This window comes from Electrona antarctica (assembly GCF_951216825.1).
Source record: "Electrona antarctica genome assembly, chromosome: 22".
Taxonomy (NCBI): Eukaryota; Metazoa; Chordata; class Actinopteri; order Myctophiformes; family Myctophidae; genus Electrona; species Electrona antarctica.
This window is the reverse complement of record NC_136805.1, coordinates 13,470,729-13,492,906: the sequence shown is the minus strand read 5'-3', so window position 1 is coordinate 13,492,906 and position 22,178 is coordinate 13,470,729. Positions and strand designations below refer to the sequence as shown.

General features: G+C 44.1%; 1 protein-coding gene across 1 annotated transcript in view; it reads left to right on the top strand.

The window, feature by feature from the left end:
- ryr2a (ryanodine receptor 2a (cardiac)) overlaps positions 1 to 22,178 on the top strand; it is a gene marked incomplete at its 5' end in the record, with an annotated part of 316,463 nt that overhangs the window by 34,554 nt on the left and 259,731 nt on the right. The window lies entirely within an intron of this gene.

Below are 22,178 nucleotides of genomic sequence, written 5' to 3'. Positions count from 1 at the left end.
CAAGGACACGATCCCTGGCCTGGTTCCCGGCTGTGAACACACTGCCAATATAGACCCTTTTCACAGCGGACATTTTGACAGGTAAACCCAAGTGGAGGGGATAACGCACTCGGTTGTGAGTGTGCTTTACTTATCTGTTAACTGTGTTGCCAGCACAGCTGGACAGCTCCTGTACAGTGAACTTCATGCTGGCACATAGAAACACCTGTATGGAACAACATACCCTTCAGCTGCGTTTATACCTGTCAAAATAGCTGTGAAAATCATCGGTTGTGTTGGAACACCTGCGGCACGCCGGAGGAACTGCTGCTATGAATCAGGGTTTCTGTGGTTGGTGGACGAATCCTTTATCTCTGGTTTGCTGCTTTGTGCTTTTTAAAAGTAAAAGTTTCATTCATAAATGTTAACCTCTTGAGCCCCAATCCCCCGCCGGCGGGGGCAGGGGCTGTCCACCTCATGAACAGCTCTCAGCGGGTAAATGGGGCTGGTCAAGGTCTTAGGTTCCAACTCCCATATTTTAGATTTTCCCTCCTGGACCCCCCTGGGGTTTAAGAGGTTTTAAGCAGAAAACCGGTCGGCCAATAACGGGTCACTTCCATTTAGAACAAAGAGGAGACCCGGGCACACTTAATGTTAAAAGGAGGAAAACTTTATTGAACCGTATAGGTCGAAACATGCCGGTCAGGGCTGCCCTGATGAAGACCGTATAGGTCGAAACATGTCGGTTCAATAAAGTTTTCCTCCTTTTAACATTAAGTGTGCCCGGATCTCCTCTTTGTTCTATATCGATGTGTTATCCCGATTGATCCCAGGAGCACCTTTTTACTATTTTTAAATTTTTTATACCTGCACACCTCCTGAGCACCTGGTTGCCTCCTTGCCTCTGAATGGGTCACTTCCGTTGGGGGTTGTCTGATGTCTAAAGGGCTTCTCAGTTTACACCAAAAATGACAACGAGCGACAAAGCAATGGGCAGCCATTCATTTCCAAAGGGTACTACTAGCTACATTGAGCTACACTTAGCGACAGGACGCCTGACGACAACGTCCCAGCAATTTTGGGGCCACGTGCGACAAGCGAAAGATATATTTTTCCTTGTTTATGTATATTTAAGCAATAAGCATCGTCTGGATTGAGCGACGGCCAATCAGATGACAGATATTGGGTAAGTACATGGCCCATGTCTTGCCTAAAATGTTAGATATAGGATCCGACAGGAAGCACTCACATCTCAAGACATTCTGCAGGTGCTGGTCAAAAATATACGTACAATGAAAAAGGAAGGGATGTATTGTCCACACACTGAATTGTAGCTCCCAGGAAGATTTATTTGTTACAACGTTTCGACCTCTGTGGGTCTTCGTCAGGTATGACGAAGTAATACCTGACGAAGACCCACAGAGGTCGAAACGTTGTAACAAATAAATAAATCTTCCTGGGAGCTACAATTCAGTGTGCGGACATCCCTTCCTTTTTCATTACCTAAAATGTTATCAGAAGCTGTTTTCTGGTTGTACTACTGTATATATGTGAAATATAGATCTGGTTTACACACAAACTGCCCTTGTAGCCATAGCCACTAGAGACAGAGTGATGGGCGTGGACTGCTGCTCCTGTGCGCCTGCAGAGTGGCCACAACTCCTCTAGTATTAATGGAGATTTTGAATGATAAAACAGCTGATAGAATACATACATCAAAAACATCACCTGTTGGGGTGACAGGAAGGATCATGAAAAGGAACCTGCATGGTCAGTCTAGTGCACGTTCGGTTATTAATTATGGCGCTGACATTGCGACTTGAACTCATTTTGTGCTTCATTATGTTGAATCAGCCCTGATTGTCGACTGCTGTGTGCAGTTGAATTTCAAGTAGGAGAATGTGCCTGAGGTGGTTCTAACAAATTAGGAAAAGTAGTGTGGTCTCTGGTCTGTCCCCGGCAGCATTGTCATTTTGAAAACATCAGCTGCTGTTGAGAATTGTCACATCATTTACGTCCTACAAAATACATTTTGTAAGCCACAGGCTACAGCTGTATAACATCTGTAGATAATAGGTCTTTAACAAAATGGGAACACATGGTCTGACTCTACACACTAGGTGCAAGAAAACATCACATAGCATAGAATTACTAGTTTCCAAGAAAAAAATCACACCCGTGTGAACTGAGTGGTGCAACTCCCCCCCCCCCCCCCCCTCTCTCTCTCTCATATTAGCAGGCAACAGTGCAGCACTATCTCTCTGTTTCTGCCACTTTTGCCCCTACTGGTACTCATAGTCACACACATAGGTTAACACACACATTGGTTGATAGGTTAACACAGACATTGCTGTTCCTTGGAGTGGTTGCACCACTCAAAAATCTGTAGTTACTGTAAGCTTTCAACCATGGCGCTACAACAATAAAGGGAGATGGGAGAATGGGCTCAACCATTGTGACAAACACATTGGTAGCGATTGGATTGTTCATTAATTTTAACGTCGTAGGAGAGTGGCAGTCTGTTGACATATCTGGTATTTTACAGTGTTCGCAGGACACTAGGGTGCATGGTTTATAATCCTGACTTTCCCCCGTTGATCAATGAAGGCTTATCTTATCTGATAATAAGTCTATAAAACTTTTATGACTACAGCATGAATGTTTTAAATTCTGTAGTCGTTACTTTTCCCTGAATAGTGAATACTGAGCGAGACTGGCAAGAATCCACTGAAAAACAACTGCTTTTGATGTCTGATCACGTAGTCACACAATTAGGGAAAGATTGCAGTAGATGAGCTGTCACAGTCAGGCAGCCCATAGTCTTGTTGAGTCAAATGCACTGTCAGGGTTGGATTGGGACACTCAAGGTTTTTTCAAAGGTTCTTTATTGGTATTGTTCAAATCACATACAGGTCAACAAAACAAAAGCATACAAAAAGTTGGTGCCTGTGTCATTGTTTTGACATCACAGCGTATTATTCCCCATTACTAACCTTATCCCTAACCAAACCCTAACCATTACTAACCCTATCCCTAACCAAACCCTAACCCATTACTAACCCTATCCCTAACCAAACCCTAACCATTACTAACCCTATCCCTAACCAAACCCTAACCCATTACTAACCCTATCCCTAACCAAACCCTAACCACACGCGAACACACGCAGTCTGAATAATGGGGTGTGGGAACATGGGCAGTCGCTCGCTGTGTAGTTTCCATTCCGAAAGAGCCACAACCCTGGTATATTGTACCATTAGGGACACTATGTTTTACCGGAAAGTTTACCGGAATATACTACTGATTGGGTGTGTATATAGCCTATAGATTATCTGGCCAGTGCCATGACACACTAGGCGCCCAATAATGAGTCCAGAGTAATGTGATGTAATTCACACATTGTAGACACCTAGTTTCAACCTTGAGCATTAAATGAAACAATATTTATATATTAGAATAATGCCACACACATAAAAAATATATATTCATACAATTTAACATTATGGATACGGGACGGGTATCAGATACTAGCCCTAACTTCACAGTTCATGATCCAATCATGTATCACAGATGCAGGCTATGACATCAGTGTCTAGGACAGCAATATCAGGGTGACAAGCTATAAGGGAAACAAGCCAAGCTCACAGAGTCAAGTTGAAAAACATCTTTCCTTTCACATCACTCCGTCATCTTGACACTGAGGGTGTGCGTGCCGTGCATGCACAGTCAGTACCTGTGTGTGGGATGTGGTGAAATGAGGTAAATGATGTGTAATGCGTGCTGCGTGCGTGCGTGCATGTGTGTAACTGGCAGCCAGGCAACAGGCCCCAGGCAGCCTGGATAACCCTACGGGCTTAACGGACACATCGTCCTGGATGTGAGGGAGGCTCACATCCTCTGATGCTCTGGGCTGTCCGCATGACTGTCTGCAGCGCTGTGCGGATGAGGCCAGTGCAGCATCCCATTAATAGGTCCACTGCAGATTTTTGTAGCAGTATTTATTGCCTGAGGGAGGCCATGGACTTGATGTTTATTCTTTTGCGTCATCTTCCTATAATTCCTATCGTCCACAGCTAACAGTTTTTTGTATTGAGTTGTACTTGAAATGTACTGTAATTCTGCAAGCTTTAAATAAATACTCCAATCAATCAATCAATCAATCAAGACCTCTGTCTGTCTGTCTGTCTGTCTGTCATAAGACCAATTATTGACTGAATTTGCACACAGTCATTGACCATTAGCTTATGCAGGGCTTCTTGAAGCCTTTTTTCAATTTAACAAATTGAACGCTGTTTATTAGCATTATTCGCCAACTCTGTTTAACTGTAGGACTGCAGTTTTCGCCGTCACTGTGCATGCGAGCAGTTGTCACGGTTACCGTCCCCTTTTTGTTTCCGTCAAGGACACGACGCCTCCAAAACCACAGATATTTAAAAATGTAGATGCCTCATTGGTCGCTGCAGTTCGTTGGAGCGACCCGTCTCCAAGGGGAGGAGGAAGTCAAGTGGAAGTGCTGAAGGCACGCTGTGTCGCTGCCACTCGTGTGACTACTGGCCAATCACCAGTGTTGTAACTAACGCCCTTACATCACGTTACGTTACCTAACGGCGCTACTTTTTGCAGTAACTTGTAACGGAGGCTTTACATTTCCCTATTCCATAACGGCCTTATAGTTGTCCGAGCGTTACCCGCGTTATAGCGTTATGTCAACGTATGATCCAAGTGAAAAGTTTCCCCATACAGCGCCGTGAGTCTGTCATACAGGCTCTGTGCTGACTGCTGCTGAGCGCTCTCTCTGTGTTGTACTGTGTTGACAGTTTCGTTTGTGCTCTCATACTAGCCTCTGAGCCCACATGGCTACGCACCCTAACGTGAACAAAGCATGTCGCAGAAGAGGTCATTGATTGGCTAACGTAGGGCCAGATTTCAGGGTAAGCCAATCAGAGACAGTCTGACAGAGTAGGGCGGGTCTTACTCGTATGTACTCATATGTAAACACAGACAGACACACAAACCCTTGTAACGCATACACAGAAAAGGCCGGTTGAACGAACATTATTACCACACGCTACGACAGCGAGATCGGATGCTTTGTGGGTTGGAAATACAAGCATTATTTGAGTACTTGCGGGTAAAGGAAATGTTTTAACATGCCATGGAGTGTCCCTGCTGTGTGTGATTCCCCGCACTTCCTTTATTATTATTGCTGCTGCTGCATCCCTCCAGGAGGGACCCTCCTGCGCTAGCCAGCATTAGCTAGTGGGCGCCGCAGCACAGTGCCTGACGTTAGCCGTGCGTTAGCCTTGCACACCGTTGCATGCTAACGGATCCCCGCGGGACCGTGGCCACCTCCCCGGGCACAGATATATAAACTATCTATGGGCACAGTGATAGGGCTGCCCTCTCCCCCCCTTCCCCCCCCAGAAAAACATCGAGGTGAAAATGCTAATTATGTGGCGGACAGAAAGCATTGTCCACAGCCAAGAAGAGCAATGCAAATCTAAGAAAGCATCTTAAATCAGCCCATGAGCTAGGCTGCCTCATATCACCAAAACAGACAAAGATCGATTTTAAATCGCCACAGAGGCATGTCACCAAGAGTCAACTTGACAAAATGATTGCCAGGTATTTTGTTGAGGAAATGCTTCCCCTCTCAACGGTGGTCTGTTCCTTTCAGAGCACTGGTCAGCAAAATACCAGTGAAAGCAGGGCCAATGTGCAGAAATACATTTTCCAAATACCTGAACAGTGAATATTCTAAAATGGAAGATGAGCTCAAAAATACATTTGATGAATTAGAATATCTCTCTACCACTGCAGATATATGGACTCATTTTTTTCATATTGCAAATTTGTTTTGAAGGCAAGTTGAGGCTACAATAAAGATGCCTGTCAAAATTTCTGAACATGTTTTATTGTTCCACTAAATTTCATAATGTTAGGAGGGAGTTGTCTTTTCTCTTACTGTGCGACAGAACAAAAAACCTTCTTTTAAATCGTTTTTTTATATTATTATTTTTTAAAGTAAAGTAAAGTAACTTTAAAAGTTACTTTCATAAAGTAAAGTAAAGTAAAGTAACTTATCTAAAAAAAGTTACTTTTTTTAGATAAGTAACTATAACTATAACTCTTTACTTTTTAAAAGTAACTTGAACAACACTGCCAATCACAGCTCGTCTTTTCCGGGACATTGCCAAAGCAAGTGCCGCTGGGAAAGTGGGAGTTGTCGCGCCTCTGATTGGCCTACCAAATGTCCCCTAACGTTAGCCTGGCTAATAAGCCAGACCGAATCAGCCGTTGGCAAAAGAAAATTGCCTGCCGGCGGATTACGGTCTGGAGAGGCTCAATTGTACGCCCATTTCCTACACCAGAGAACTGGTGTGGCCAATCGGGACACGGTATGCAATATGGGCGGGCTTTGGTACAGTGACGTTCAATGCTTGAGACCTTTGACTGACAAGCTCTGGCCAATTGCGTCAAAGAGAAAATGTTTGAACCCGCCCCCCGGGAAACAAGATCCATACACAGCATCTCCAGACTCAAATACCACACGACAGTGTGATTTGAGTCTGGCTTATTAGCCAGGCTACCCTAACGTTACCTCCGCTTTCGCTATGCTGCGTCTGCTTCGCAAGGAATCTCTGGAAAGCTTTGCCTCTATGTTGCCTTCCCTCGAGATACAGACGCCCCAGAGCCGGAAGAGGCGTCTAGTCTACCTTTATGTCTTATGTCCAAAACCACATCTCTCCACAATGACGACCTTAAGCTCAGCTTCAGCAGAACAGGGTATACATTTCACTGCAACATGCAGAGTATTAGCAGCTCAACGTATAGCTCAACGTTAGCATTAGCAGCATGTTATTTACAAATGGAGCAGGACACGGCTGTGACGCACACGCGCGATCGTGTGTGTGTGCGTCTCCGCTGACGGTTGCAAGCACGTGCGTGCGTGTGTGTGTGTCGCACCTACGACACACACACACCAGGTTCCAGGCTTCCATGGGTTAATTGCCAGGTTAGCTTTCGCATCAAGCACCTCTGTCTGTGAAAACAAGCCCGAAGCCCTGTGTGCTCCTTGTAACAACTGTTTTGAAAGGCGCTTTATAAATAAATTACCTTACCTTACCTTCCAGGGTTGCCAGGTTAGCCTTTGCGACAGAAACAAGCAACTGGGTCTATGAAAACAAGTCCAAAGCCCTTCACTCTTTAAACATAACTAGACCTGTACGTGCCCGTCGCAGTCGGCCACCAGCCTACTTGGGAACGATGCAATTTGGGAACCTAATGATATACGTCATATACGATATATTGTCATAGCACCTGTTTTAACTGTCAGCCGGTGTCCCACATGGAGATCTGTGTATTTGCCTGTGTGCCTGTGTGTGTGAAGACTGCAAACTGAAAAGTGTACTTGGCAATCCACTCGGCCCACTGGCAGAGCCTGATTGGTTGAGCCTCAATTGGCTGAGTCAGAGGCTAGAAATTGCACAGGTGAAAGGAGTTGGCCTCATTAGGCCCACTGGCAGAGCCTGGCCCAGGTGAAAAGAGTTGGCCTGCCGCCTCATTAGGCCCACTGGCAGAGCCTGACCAGAGCCTTTTGGGGTTGGTTCTGGAAAACCGTGGGTCTGACCGACTCGATACCTGGCACTGCACTCCCTGTGGGGGTGTGGAACGTGTATGTCAAATGTGAAGTCGGTGGGTCAAACGGTTCTCGAGTTACGTGCATTTATAGTAGGATATAGTGGCTATTTGACAATAACAGATCTACAAGCTCACAAGCAGAGGGAGACTAGTGCCCAGGATTACATCTTAGGGTAGGCAATTGGCACCGGGTGAAAAATTGGGTTACAAATTTGTGGGACAACATTTTTTTATCGCAGTTATGAACACGTTACTGCGGTATGCCTTACACAATCTTGGTATGGCGGTATGCGGTCATTGCACCCAGCCCTAGAGTAGCGGTTCGTTGCTGTCTCTCTCTCTCTGCTTGCCCTCATAAAAACAGGAAAGGAAAGTAGGATGAAGTTTCTGGTCTCTTTTCGCAGTCTTGTGACCCTCACCAGTTGTCGCAGCAACCTACATAGTCCTGAGTTGAGCAGGTGAGCTTTTGAGAGTGTGTGCGCGTGTGTGTGCATGCGTGCGTGTGAGAGTGTGGCGTACGTGCTTGAGAGAGACTACAAGACAGAGAGAGAGAGAGAGAGAGCTTGGAGTTTGAGTAATGGGGTTCGTGCAACAGCTCCTAGGATGGTCCCATTTAGCCGACCATCCTAGGACGGATGGTCGGCTAAGTGGGCAAACTATTTATAGGGGACCTACCTACGGGTAGAGAGAGAGAACACACACACACACACACACACACACACACACACACACACACACACACACACACACACACACACATGGCTGGTGTTGTTGCAGTACTGTGTTACCTGCAGGTCCCAGAAGCAAGCCTCGGCCTCTCAAAGACAACCAGAAAACGAACTGTCGGCACTGTAACTTTATGTGAACTGTCCCATATATGGTGGAGGAGAAGAGAATGCCAGCTGTGACACTGTAGGCTACTAGCTCACATCTAGTAGCCTACAATATTGGCTCAATATTCCAAAATGTAACTCACTCTGTTGGTTTGATTAAACCCAACAATATCAAAATCATGTCATCACAATACATTTAGTGGCAGCGGTGGCCGAACGGATTGCGGAGCGGTCTTGATACCGGAAGGTCGCCAGTTCGAATCAGCGGTCCGACACGTTAAAATTACCACCGCTGAAGTGCCCTTGAACAAGGCATTGAACCACTACGATGAAATGTTCTATGAGCAGGGCCTGGCTGGAAACAAGTTCTTGAGCTTAGCCCAGATACCCTGGGTAAATATAGTAATCATTTCATTTCATTTAATTTCACTTCCATTCATCTCTGTTTCAGTCTTTGGTTCAGTAGCGTTGCAGTTCTTCATTTTTAAATTTTTAAATTTTCTGCAAATATACTATTTGGTGTAGAGAGAAACAAGGAGATGCCAGTATAGACTATGGGGGACTCCAGTCAACACAGTATAGTGTTTAAGTGGTTAATAAAGGAGTTCTTCTTTTGGACAAGTTAGCTTTGGCTTGTTGAAATATTTGGTGAACCTTTCTTTTTTTTAAAGAATTTGTCAGCTGACTGCAGTGAATATTGACTGGCTCCAAAATGGCACAGGGTGCAGCACTCTGTGACACTTCTGCTGGCACTCAAATATGAATGGTCGTCTACAGCAGCAGTCCACAAATGGTTTGCCGAAGCAAACGATTTAGGTGGGCTGTGAGACATGTCCAAAGTGTATTTTCTTCACCTCTACTTATATCTCCGAGCCTTGCACCTATAAGGATTTTGTTTGAACCTGGAGTGCTGCGGGTTGTCTGCTACGGCAGTACTATTCTCACATGTCCAAAGTGTACCTTTAAATTGTAAATAGTGCATTTATATAGATAGACTAGATAGATAGACTGTGCTAAGTGCTTTACATTCACACCATTCATACACCGATGGCGGAGGAAACCATCGGGAGCAATTAGGGGTCCAGTGTCTTGACACTAACTCTGGGGGAGCCTGCTGGGATTGAACTGGGAACCTTGTGGTTTTCCCCACACACGTGTGCGCGCACACAATCACAATTTGCGTCCTCAATTTTGTGTTTACACACCTTTTGTCTTCAATGTTTGTGTTTAGTTTACACACCTTTGTCTTCAGTATTTGTGTTTTCACACCTTTGTCTTCAAGCATTGTGTTTACACACTTTTTTTTTTTAATGTTTTTTTTGTGGCTTTCGCCTTTATTTTATATATTTTATGGAGGGACAGACAGTAGGCTGACAGGAAATGGGGAGAGAGATGGGGGAGTGACATGCAGTAAAGGCCGTCGGGATCGGGAGTCGAACCCGCGGCACACTGCCAGACTGGATTACCAGCCAAGGTGCCTGGACCACTGAGCCATGGCCCAGGCTGTTTACACACTTTTGTTTTCAGTGTTTACTCAAAGCTGGACATAGGATGGCCCTCAAAGCTAAAAACTAAAACACTTTCAACCTGGCATCCCTATTTTGCATTTTTGCATTTTTTAATTCACAATACAAATGTAAACTAGTCCCTTTTATACCCGTCGTCCATTCACACTATGAGCTTTGTAGATCGATTATTTAAAAGAAATCCTAAAATCCCTACATTTGTGACAGGCAGGGGCTAATGGGTAAACCTTTTGTCATTAAAGGACCACTTCACCACTTTTCAACATCTCTTCATATAAGGTCCTCACTAATGTTCATGATAAAACACCACCATTTTTTTCCCTACTCAGTCTGTGTCTCATAGGAGGGCTTTGGGCAGTTCGGACACCCGTCCACCAGTGACATCATCATTAGGCAGATTTTTTTTTAAACAAGATTTGTTTTAAAATATATTTAGATTGTTATTATCGTGAGAACGATGGCTTCAACTTTTGCATTGCAACCTTTCAGGAAAAGAAAGCCTGCCGTTTCTATTAGCTTGGATTCACCATCGATGATGTCACTGGTGGACGGGTTTCTGAACTGCCCACATCCTTCCTATGAGACACAGACTGAGTAGGAAAAAATTGTGGTATTTTATCATAAACATTAGTTGGGACCAATTATAGGAAGAGAAGTTGAAAAGTGGTGAAGTGGTCCTTTAATACATACAAAATAATGTTTACAGATTGAACAGAGTGATAATGTGCTACTGTATATAGAGGTTATATTGCATGGCTATGAATACAGGTGTGACTTGAGATTTTGACTGGCTGTTTGGTGTGCCTTGGGCAAAGAAAGTTTGAAAACCACTCGTCTCACCTTGTACAGTCTTCAGCCCAGCAGGCAGCAGCATACGTACAGTACAGTACAGTACAGTACAGTACAGTACAGTACAGTACAGTACAGTACAGTACAGTACAGTACAGTACATTAGCTAGGGACTGTTTGTTGTTTAGAATGAGGCCACAATGGAGGAGTGCTCTGAAAGAACAAGACGTGACCCTTCTAACAGAAATATATTCTTCGTCAAAGTTATTTAAATTATTGACCCTCCCTCACCAACTAATAAATACTGTAAATTATATTATATAAATTAAATATATGTAAAAAATCACACCGGTGTGAACTGAGTGGTGTAAGGTCTTATATAGCCTGATCAGCTGTGGTCTGACGTAATGTCTGACGTAATGAAATCACACCCGGGTGAACTGGGTGACCGTAGCAACCATGCTCATTTTTTCTGCACAGACAGACAGACAGACAGACAGACAGACAGACAGACAGACAGACTAACAAAGCCAGTTGTAGGAGTGGTTTACACCACTAACAAATATTGAATTCAGTAACTAATTACATTTATATGCCATTTCCCTGAAATTTCAAATAGGATGACCCTTCCCTGTTTTCCTCCAATGTACCCGTCCCATAAACTGTCCCACCGGTGGCTTTAGCAACACTACTAAAGGCAAAACCCCAAAAGGCCTGCGTTTGCTACGTACCTTTCGCTGCAAAATAGGCCATTCACTTAACTCTTTAATTCTGCCACAGGCGACACTGGACGACTTTTATTAATAGTCACAGATCACCTTGGATGACTTCAAACGACCCCTTAGTTTATAATGCATCCAGCATCGCTAGAATATTTTTTACCGGTTCTTGGCGTCTCCGTCGCCTGGCAACGTTTTGCTTCCGCGTCGTGACGTCATTGAACATTTTCCCTTCATCCACTGTATCTTTAGCGACGATCTTTAGCGGCATTTATCTTGGAATTGAAGCTCAGATTGAGGTGAACATACAGAAGAACATCGATGTTTTAGGAGCTCAATAAAAAATCCCTGCGACCTCAAGGTGCCGTTTTAGCGCTTCTGGCGAAAACGAAAGTGTCTAGCGAGTGCCCCGGAAATGATTGATTGTTACTTCCGTTTCGCCAAATCAGCTGGTGGCTCTTCAAAATAATAGCTTACAGCCGAAAAGCGTGGCATGTGAGAGGTAAGCTTGAACTGGAGTTAAAACCTCTGACTGAATCTGTGGATTTAACGGCGCATCTTCGCAAATTTGTCCACGGCAAGATCATCATAGCCTATGATGCAATTGGTCACCTTTTTCTGTTTCCCCATATCTCTCATTCTCTCTCTCTCTCTCTCTCTCTCTCTCTCTCTCTCTCTTCCTGTCACTCTCTCACCAACTTGCACTAAATGAGCTGTTGCCACACCAGAAGGAGTCCAAATGAGAGTCTTCAGGCATTGCTAGTCTCATGTGGGCTGAGGACTGTGCCAAGCCACTGGGCACTCGATGTGGGTCTTTTAGTTTGGCCGCATTGACCCGTTAATTTAGGGCAGTATAAATCTTTGTCTGTCGATTGCTCCATGAGGTGCAGTTATTTTGGGGCGAACAAAAGTAGATTTAGGTGTCTCTTTGTGGCTAGCGGGGTTCTGTGACCATCTGATACTGTTGCAGAGGTGCATAAAATCCTTGATCACAGTAAACAGTGTGTACAGTATTTCAAAGGCACTGACGCACACAGACAGGCGTGCCAGTTTATTTCTTACCATTAGACACACGCACACACACACACACACACACACACACAGACACAGACACAGCCACGTGCACGCGCGTATTCATATAAAATGTTGTTCGGTTGTGTCCTGTTCAGGATAGCAACAAATAAGGACACTTCCTTTTACTGGAATAAAGGTGGGTGGATTTCTCTCATTGTGCTTCCAACCTTCATCACTCTAAACCTCTTTCCCTTTATCCCCCTTTCATCACTTTCAATGTACCCCCATCCTCTCTCTCTCTCTCTCTCTCTCTCTCTCTCTCTCTCTTTTTTTAAGGATATCCCAGGCCGTGTTAACCCTGCAGTGCACAGTTTGTTGGCTTTCCCTGCATTTACACCCCCACGCCACTTCTATTATATAACAGCTCTGTTGTATGTGTTTGCTCTCTCTCTCTCTCTATCTCTCTCTATCTCTCTCTCTCTCTCTATCTATCTCTCTCTCTCTCTCTCTCTCTCTCTATCTCTCTCTCTCTCTCTCTCTCTCTCTCTCTCTCGCTCTCTCTCTCTCTCTCTCTCTCTCTCTCTCTCTCTCTCTCTCTCTCTGTGTGTGTGTGAGTCAGAGTCATCCCACTCACCACACTGCAGTAGCAGATCTGAAAGGAGAAAGAGAGAAAGGAAAGAGAGTGCACTCATCTAGATCAGGGGTTCTCAACCTGTGGGCCGGTGCCCACTGGTGGGCCGTGACCGTGAGGGCGTTGCAAGTGCGCCCCCAAATAAAGACGATATGCTATTTGTTTTGTAAACGTTGAACAAATGTGTTTTCTTAGGCGCCGTTCACACCTGAGAGACAGTTGTCTCCTCAGTGTCTCCTGCGTGTGTCGCACGGCTCGCAATTCATTTCCAACGGGAGTCACGTGGTTTGACGAGACAAGCTTGCTCCCTGGCTGTCTTGCGAATAAAAAAAGCTTGACAACCACTAATCTATATTACGTTTTGCTGATAACAAATGATGTATTGCTTAGTAATTGCCAGCCAATGATCATCTGATCACATTTGGTAGCTTAGGTTTCTTTTCCTTTCATGCCATGATGCCAACAAGCAGATTTTTCATTTGAAAGCAGTCGATCGCTAGATCTATACTAGACATTTCAGGCTGTACCATCCCTAAAAGCCCTTCTATTTATGGCAACCAGTAGCAGAGGTTCTCAAAGATGTGCATGTCAAGGACCCCCAAATTGTGTCCATGGAGACCCATTCTGTGCATTTTGTTCTCCATTATAGAACATTTGTCAACATTTTAAAAAAAAAATGTTGGGGACCCCCCTGAAACCCTTTCAAGGATCCTGAGTATTATGCGTGTCTTAAGTACCAGGTCTTATTACTTAACTTAAGACCTGGAGGCGTGATCAATTGATTGATTGATTGATTGAAGAATTTATTAACAGTTTGCAGAATTACAGTACATTTCAAGCACAAACTCAATACAAAGGCTGTTAACTGTGAGTGGACGACCCAATTAAGCATTACACTTGTTTCCAATAGGGTCCACCATGTTCAAATCATCAAAACATTTAGAGACGTACAAATAGACACTTCTATAGACAGAACAGGAATTCATCATAAAGGAGGTAAAAAGGGTAAAAAGGGAAAAGAAACATATACAGTGAGGGGAAAAAAAGGGGTGGGCGGTGGGGGGATTCACGTTCAGCTCCGTTAATTTGTTTGTTTTCCTTGGAGGAGCTGCGTCGGGTCCCCAAGTCGGCTCCGTGGCCGTACCTTGAGTTGGCTGTGTGGCCGTGACCGTCTCTTGTGTTGTCCTTGCGTTGGGTCCCCAAGTTGGCTCAGTGGCCATACCTTGAGTTGGCTGTGTGGCCGCGACCGTCTCTTGTGTTGTCCTTGCGTTCGTGTTTGAGGGATTCCGATTTTACAGGGGCCAGTTTCGAATTGCAGCCGTCCGTAGGTGCCCTTTGAGAGCGGTTTTGAAAGAGTCAAGGGATTCTTGTCTTAATGACAGTTGGTAGGGCGTTCCACATTTTGGTGGCATAGGAGCGAAAAGAATTTAGTCCCTTGTTTGTGCCGAATCTGGGTTGTACATGGTTCACTTCTATATAGACAAAGAACAGTACAGGAATTCATCATAATGGAGGTAAAAAGGGAAAAGAAACATATACAGTGAGGGGGAAAAAGGGGGGGGGGCGGTGGGGGGGGGATTCAGATTTTACGGGGGCCAGTTTCGAATTAAGACAACTAAGACAGACAGACAGAGAGAGAAAGACCGACAAGACTTGATATAGACAGACAGATTTGATTCAGGACCATTTGACAGTTACTAGACTGCTAAAGGACCTTTAGCAGTCTAGTAACTGTCAAGTGGTTTAGTAAAGGTTACCAACTACCGCCGAAATGAATGCATATATGTATTAGTTTGTTTGTCTGTTTATGGACAGACACACATTTCAGGCCCTCTTAAAAACTAAAAACTGTATAGAGCTAGTTAGCAGATTTGCGTTAGCATGCATGTGAACGCCATGCTGTTTGTGACTAAACGTGTCCTACCTCTGACCGTGTCTCTGACACACTGGATGGAGTTGAGCAAGTTCCTCAGAGGAACGCGAACATCTGATTGATTGATTGATTGATTGAAGAATTTATTAACAGTTTGCAGAATTACAGTACATTTCAAGCACAAACTCAATACAAAGGCTGTTAACTGTGAGTGGACGACCCAATTAAGCATTACACTTGTTTCCAACAGGGTCCACCATGTTCAAATCATCAAAACATTTAGAGACGTACAAATAGACACTTCTATAGACAGAACAGGAATTCATCAAAAAAGAATTCATCAAAAAGGAGGTAAAAAGGGAAAAGAAATATATACAGTGAGGGGAAAAAAAGGGGGGGGCGGGGGGGGGGGATTCAGATTTTACGGGGGCCAGTTTCGAATTGCAGCCATCCGTAGGTGCCCTTTGAGAGCGGTTTTGAAGGAGTCAAGGGATTCGCATGTCTTAATGACAGTTGGTAGGGCGTTCCACATTTTGGTGGCATAGGAGCGAAAAGAATTTAGTCCCTTGTTTGTGCCGAATCTGGGTTGTACATGGTTCGTTGCACTCCCTCTGGTGTTGTGGGTGTGGACTTCGTTAACATTAAGGAAGTATCTAGACAGGTACATGGGTATCTTGGTGGTGTATCGAATCTTGTGGACCAGACCCATTGCAAGTTGCTGTACTCTGTCGTCGACCCTAAGCCATTCCAGCCTGTCGAAGTGGGCAGGGGTGAGGTGGGTTCGGGGGGCTAGATCAAGTAGGAGCCTGACCAGTTTGTTTTGGGAAGTCTGGAAGTCTGGAAGTCAATGCCATTTGGCCACTCAGAATAGCCAAATGGCATTGACCACGCCTCCAGGTCTTAAGTTAAGTAATAAGACCTGGTACTTAAGACACGCATAATACTGCCCTGATGGTCCCTGTCCTGGACAGTGGACCCCACTTCCACCAGTGGAGTTTATACCTATCATACTGTATCATACTGTGAGGCTTAGTGCACAGGTCTGGAAAAACCCTGCCTATTTCCCTGTCCCGGTGCATTACTAAAGTGTCTGCAATTCACTGGAGGAATGAGCACAAATTACTTGGTAAATGGTCGGCCTTGCTACAGTGCCTTTATCCATAGTGCTTTACAATGTGCGTTACATTCACCCACTCACACACACACTCACACACCCATGGCAGAAGCAGCCGAGGCGCCAACCTGCTCTTTGGAGGCGGTTAACTGTTATAATATATTAGGGGTTCAGTCTTCAGGGTCTTGCTCAAGAACACTTTTGACATGATGGGGTTTGAACTGGGAACCTTGTGGGTCTAAGGCGGCCGCTCTTATCTCTTGAGTCACTGCCGCCCCCACCGACTTAGATTTAAAAGTTGAAAACATAACTTTTTTGTCTTCCCATCAAAGCCTGTCATCAACATATAATGACTGTGTCATCTTGTCAGTACAGTACAGTACAGTACAGTACAGTACAGTACAGTACAGTACAGTACAGTACAGTACAGTACAGTACAGTACAGTACAGTACAGTACAGTACAGGAAATACTGATAGCACATGTTTAAGCAATTATTGGCCAAAACCAATTAATATTACTACATGTATTGTACATCTCTAGTTTTCTGTAGACAAAAATAGGCAAACATTCAGGGAAAACCGCAGATCTAGAAGCTCATAGAGCTTGTAAATCGCCTATTTTCTTCGAAGACATCTGGTGTTGAGTAACAGGGTAACAGGAGGACTGAGTTATAGACAAAGTACATAGGGTTAAGGCCGTTAAGCAATTAGTTGGCCAATACCAAATAAGATGATCAATATATTGTACATCCCTATAGGGATTACTCATTAGTGGTATTTGTAACCTGATTAACGTAAGCTTGAACTGTACTGTATGATAGACGGCACATCCAAAGACACCTGAATAGTCTGTACACATATAGTGTGCTGGTATACAGTACGCTCCCTCGTGGATGCTGTGAGGAGGCCAATAATGTCACAGACACATGCGCACATTGCATATTGACTCACTTTCTTCCTAATTAATTATCTTCATTAGGTCGTTATACTGTGTAAACAATGACTTATCTGGCTGTTACTGTGTGCTGACATTGGCAGAAATACAAGCGTATGAGCAGCAGAATTGGTGAGGTGTGCAATGTGTATTGTGTGCGTGTGTGTGCGTGCGTGCGTGCGTGCGTGCGTGTGTGCGTGCGTGCGTGCGTGCGTGCGTGCGTGCCTGCCTGCCTGCGTGCGTGTGTGCGTGCGTGTGTATGTGATTAATTGTTGCTTACATGTGTCCGTGTCTCTGCTTTACATGCGTGTTTCTATGTGTGTGTACACTACTCTGTAGTCTGACTCTGTACACAGTCAATAGGGGCATTATGGAAGCCCATGCAGCGCCTCAACATATCACAGACACAGTGTCATAATGTATGGTGGAGCTGAAGTGTTTTCATTAGTATTCCCTGCAAGACACCTCAACTGCAGCAGAGGATATGGACAGAAACGGAGAGAAAGGGAGAGAGAGAGAGAGAGAGAGAAAACAGGATTCAAATGAGAGAAAGCGGCTGTAGGACAAAGACAGACTGGGTATGGATAGAGGGTTGGAGAGGGAGAGAGAGAGAGAGAGAGAGAGAGATGGTATGTGTGCTGCATACTCAATGATCTGATTTTGACTATTAAATTGTCATTAGAAGGCTATATCTTCCATTTTACTATAAGAACATGGTGTCACAACGGTAAAGTTCCTGCCCACCTGGTGTTCAGTTCCTCCTCGGTGCCTCCTGTTTTGGCCGGGCGCTCCAACAAGCACAACGGGCAGTTGTTTTCAGGTGGAAATTTAACCCATTCTGACCTGAGATCAGATTCGAAAAATGTCTTCTACATCCTGACAGTTTTCTGAAAAAGCTATGAAATAGCAGACCTACAAGCTCGTAGCGCGCCACTCGGTGGCGCGCTATGAGCTTGTAGATCTGCTATTTTTCAATAGCTAAAGCATAACATAATGCTAACACCAAAAGGGGTTCCCGCCCCAAAATGGTTTAAGCCGACAGGGGGTTGTGTTCTTTTTGCAGCACTAGTACCGACTAGAGTTGTTCCAATATCGGAAAAGCTGCCGATACTGCCTAAAATGGTACTCGCCGAGAGTACTGTATGCCAGTCTATGCTATTCCGATTACACGTAAATGTATCACTTGAAGATATGTAATTTACACGAATCAATTATTTTGTATTTTGAATTCTTATACTCTCACTGTACAATTTACAATATTATTCACTAACTTGTAGCTGGACACTGAAAAATTATGTATGTATTTTCTATTTATTCCTAGATAGACCAGTGGTTCTCAAACTTTTACATTTCAAGGACCCCATAACTCTGAGAGTGTACAACACTTGCACACTCTCAGAGTTACAGACTACCATACCATACCATACCATCTGGAACACCTTCAAGGAACACAGAGTCCCTGGACCCCACTTTGAGAGGGGTCCTACATTTGTTTAAAGTACACACTACAGTAGGTACTCGGTATGAATCGATACGCAAGTTATCGGAAACAGTATCAGGTATGTCTCTCCACAGTCCACACCAGTGATCCTCAAACGTTTTCATTTGTGGACAAATGGAACCCATAACAGACCATTTGCTTCCATTTGTACACTCTCTTAATTGCCAATCATTCAGCTGCAGACCTCTAGAACCCCCCAAGGACCCCTGGAGTTTTCTTCAAACCCCACTTTGAGAACCACTGGTCTACAGTACAACCTTCCCAAGACGGGTGGTTATCAGTGACAGGTGTTGTGTACTGCAGTTCAACGTTCAGTTGGAATTGGCAAAACAACCATATTGATGGTAATTGGGGATACATAAAAAAGGTATATTGTCCTAATAGCGCTAGAACAAATAACCAAGGCCCAAATAGCATGTTATTATAACGTAAAAGAAGAGGATCCAAGGCACTCTGTTCCAGTGAGGTGAAAAAAAGCCTTTTTTATTTAAGAGTTAAGGCATGGCAAAGAACATTACAAAAAAAGGACCAATTTAAGAGTTAAGGCATGGCAAAGAACATTACAAAAAGAGGACCAATTTAAGAGTTAAGGCATGGCAAAGAACATTACAAAAAGAGGACCAATTTAAGAGTTAAGGCATGGCAAAGAACATTACAAAAAGAGGACCAATTTAAGAGTTAAGGCATGGCAAAGAACATTACAAAAAGAGGACCAATTTAAGAGTTAAGGCATGGCAAAGAACATTACAAAAAGAGGACCAATTTAAGAGTTAAGGCATGGCAAAGAACATTACAAAAAGAGGACCAATTTAAGAGTTAAGGCATGGCAAAGAACATTACAAAAAGAGGACCAATTTAAGAGTTAAGGCATGGCAAAGAACATTACAAAAAAAGGACCAATTTAAGAGTTAAGGCATGGCAAAGAACATTACAAAAAAAAGGAAGGCTTTTTTTCACCTCACTTAAAAAAGGCTTTTTTTCACCTCACTAAAAAGGGCTTTTTTTCACCACTTAAAAAAGGCTTTTTTCCACCTCACTGGAACAGAGTGCCTTGGATCCTCTTCTGTTACGTTATGATTTAACCTCGCCAACGAGCACCTGTATTCAGTTCAACAAACAAAGGACCACGGCAGCGCTCCCTTCCTCTATTCAATAGTTATTATATTGAAAGTGAGCCCAAACCCAAATACACCACACCAGCGGACAGAACTGTAACCAAAACCCTCTTTTACAAAATGGTTCACTATGTTGTGAATTATCATAGAGAGTACCATACCTACATGTTGGCAGCAGTGTAGCCACACAGCCAGGCCTTTTTCCATTGAATCTGTGCTGGCCTACTTTTCTATTGGAATGCCTGATATGATCCGGCCTTGCGTGGGCTGTCAGCTTGGAGGAGGCAGCATGTAACCCTGCCAGCACCCTTTTGAAAATAAGCAAGTACCAAATATACTATAGGCTACGGTGCCAGTATGCTGCCACAAAGCCTTACGCTCTCAAGCAGCGAAACATGGCAACCCGCGCCCATGATCTGTTTTGAGCTCTGTGCATAGTCCATTTTTAGGTGATGAAAAGTAAAAAGGTGGTCACCTCATCACATAGAAGTGGACTATGAATAAGCCTTAACTCTCCCAGGTAAAGGAAAGATCACACCCGTGTGAACTGAGTGGTGTAAGGTCTTATATAGACTGATCAACTGTGGTCTGACGTAATGTCTGACGTAATGAAATCACACCCGTGTGAACTGGGTGACCATAGCAACCATGCTCATTTTTTGGTACGAACAGACAGACAGACAGACAGACACGTAAACTAACAAAGCCAGTTGTAGGAGTGGTTTACACCACTCAAAAAGTAGGCCCTAAGCTTATTTACCTTTTTATAAAACTCTCTCAATAACAGGTCAAATCCACGTTAGTACATGTACAACTGCTGATGAGAATACCCAAAAGGTGCACTGTACTACTATAAGTTTCAACCATTTGTGCATTAGATTTTTCTTCTATTCTCCTTCCTGTCTAATCTATTCTGATATCCACTCTTCTCTCCGAGCCTCTCAGTGAGGCTTTAGGTTAAAGTGTCCATTTAGTGGGAGGTGTGTGGGCTGGATATGAAAATATCGATTTATCTATCCGAGTCTGAATTATACTGTGCAGACCTTCAAAACACACACACACACACACACACACACACACACACACACACACACACACACACACACACACACACACACACACACACACACACACACACACACCCTCCACTGTGTGTTGTGGGCAGAATGGCGAGAGCGAGAGAACTAGCAAAAAGAAGCGGTATGAAGAAGAGATAGTGTTAATTTCAAATATTAGGTCTTTGCGTCCACCATGATTATGTGTACATAACGTAACAGGACAACCAAGGAGAGAAAGAGAGAGGAAGGTATAAGGGAATCGAATGCAATCGAACTGAAGCAGAGGATGTTAAACAGGCTAATGGACGCTGAAGTGAGGATGGACAGAATGCTGAAAGGGAAAGAAAAGGAGAGGCGGCAAGAGAAATATGACCTCTGAGCTCTCCCCTGGGATGAACCTGCAACCACACACGCATGCACGCGCGTGCGCACACACACACACACACACACAGACACACACACACACACACACACACACACACACACTGGTACACTAAGCCATATTATGTTTAGACTTTATTATCGAATGATCTACAAGCTCACAACATATCAAATCATAGCAATCGGAGCATTTTTAGCTTGTAGATCGTCCCATTAAAAATCACACCCGTGTGAACTGAGTGGTGTAAGGACTTATATAGCCTGATCAGCTGTGGTCTGACGTAATGTCTGATGTAATGAAATAACACCCGGGTGAACTGGGTGACCGTAGCAACCATGCTCATTTTGTCTGCACAGACAGACAGACAGACTAACAAAGCCAGTTGTAGGAGTGGTTTACACCACTCAAAGAAAATATACAATGACATTCAAATGCATGGACATGCGTGCAAAAACCAAAAACAAACTGCAGAGCAGTCTATGATGTCACTATTATGATGTCAGTCATCTCCATATCTGTTGAATTTGTGAAATTTATTCCATGCAATAGCTTCTTTTCCCAGCGTTGCCTAGGTTATTGTGTGGGTGAAAACCATGAAACCATAGAGCTATATTAAAAACTAGAGTATGGATGGAAAATCCCCAGCCATTCATTTCAATAAAAATTGCTCAGCCCTGCAGCACAGCCTGGGCCCCAGAACAAGTCCACTCTCCTTTACGGGTCTGGGAACCACTTGGTGCTTATACGCTAAGCTTGAAATACCAGATTTGGCCACTAGTTTAATCTTGCTGCCAAAATCCCCCATGTTCCTGGTGACTTGGCTGAGATTTGGCACAGAGGCCAGTGGATGACATCAGTCATCTGTGACATCAGTACTAGACATTTGTACCTGTTTACTTGGGGACCATTCTGTCAGTATTTACGACGCACCAAATTCATTCACCAAATTTATATTTTTGAGGGGCGCTAGCCCCTCCAATCCATGGCTTTTGAAGATTACATCATATGGCAGCCAAGTCTATGGACTTTAACCCATTTTGGGCGGGAACCCATTTTGGTGTTAGCATT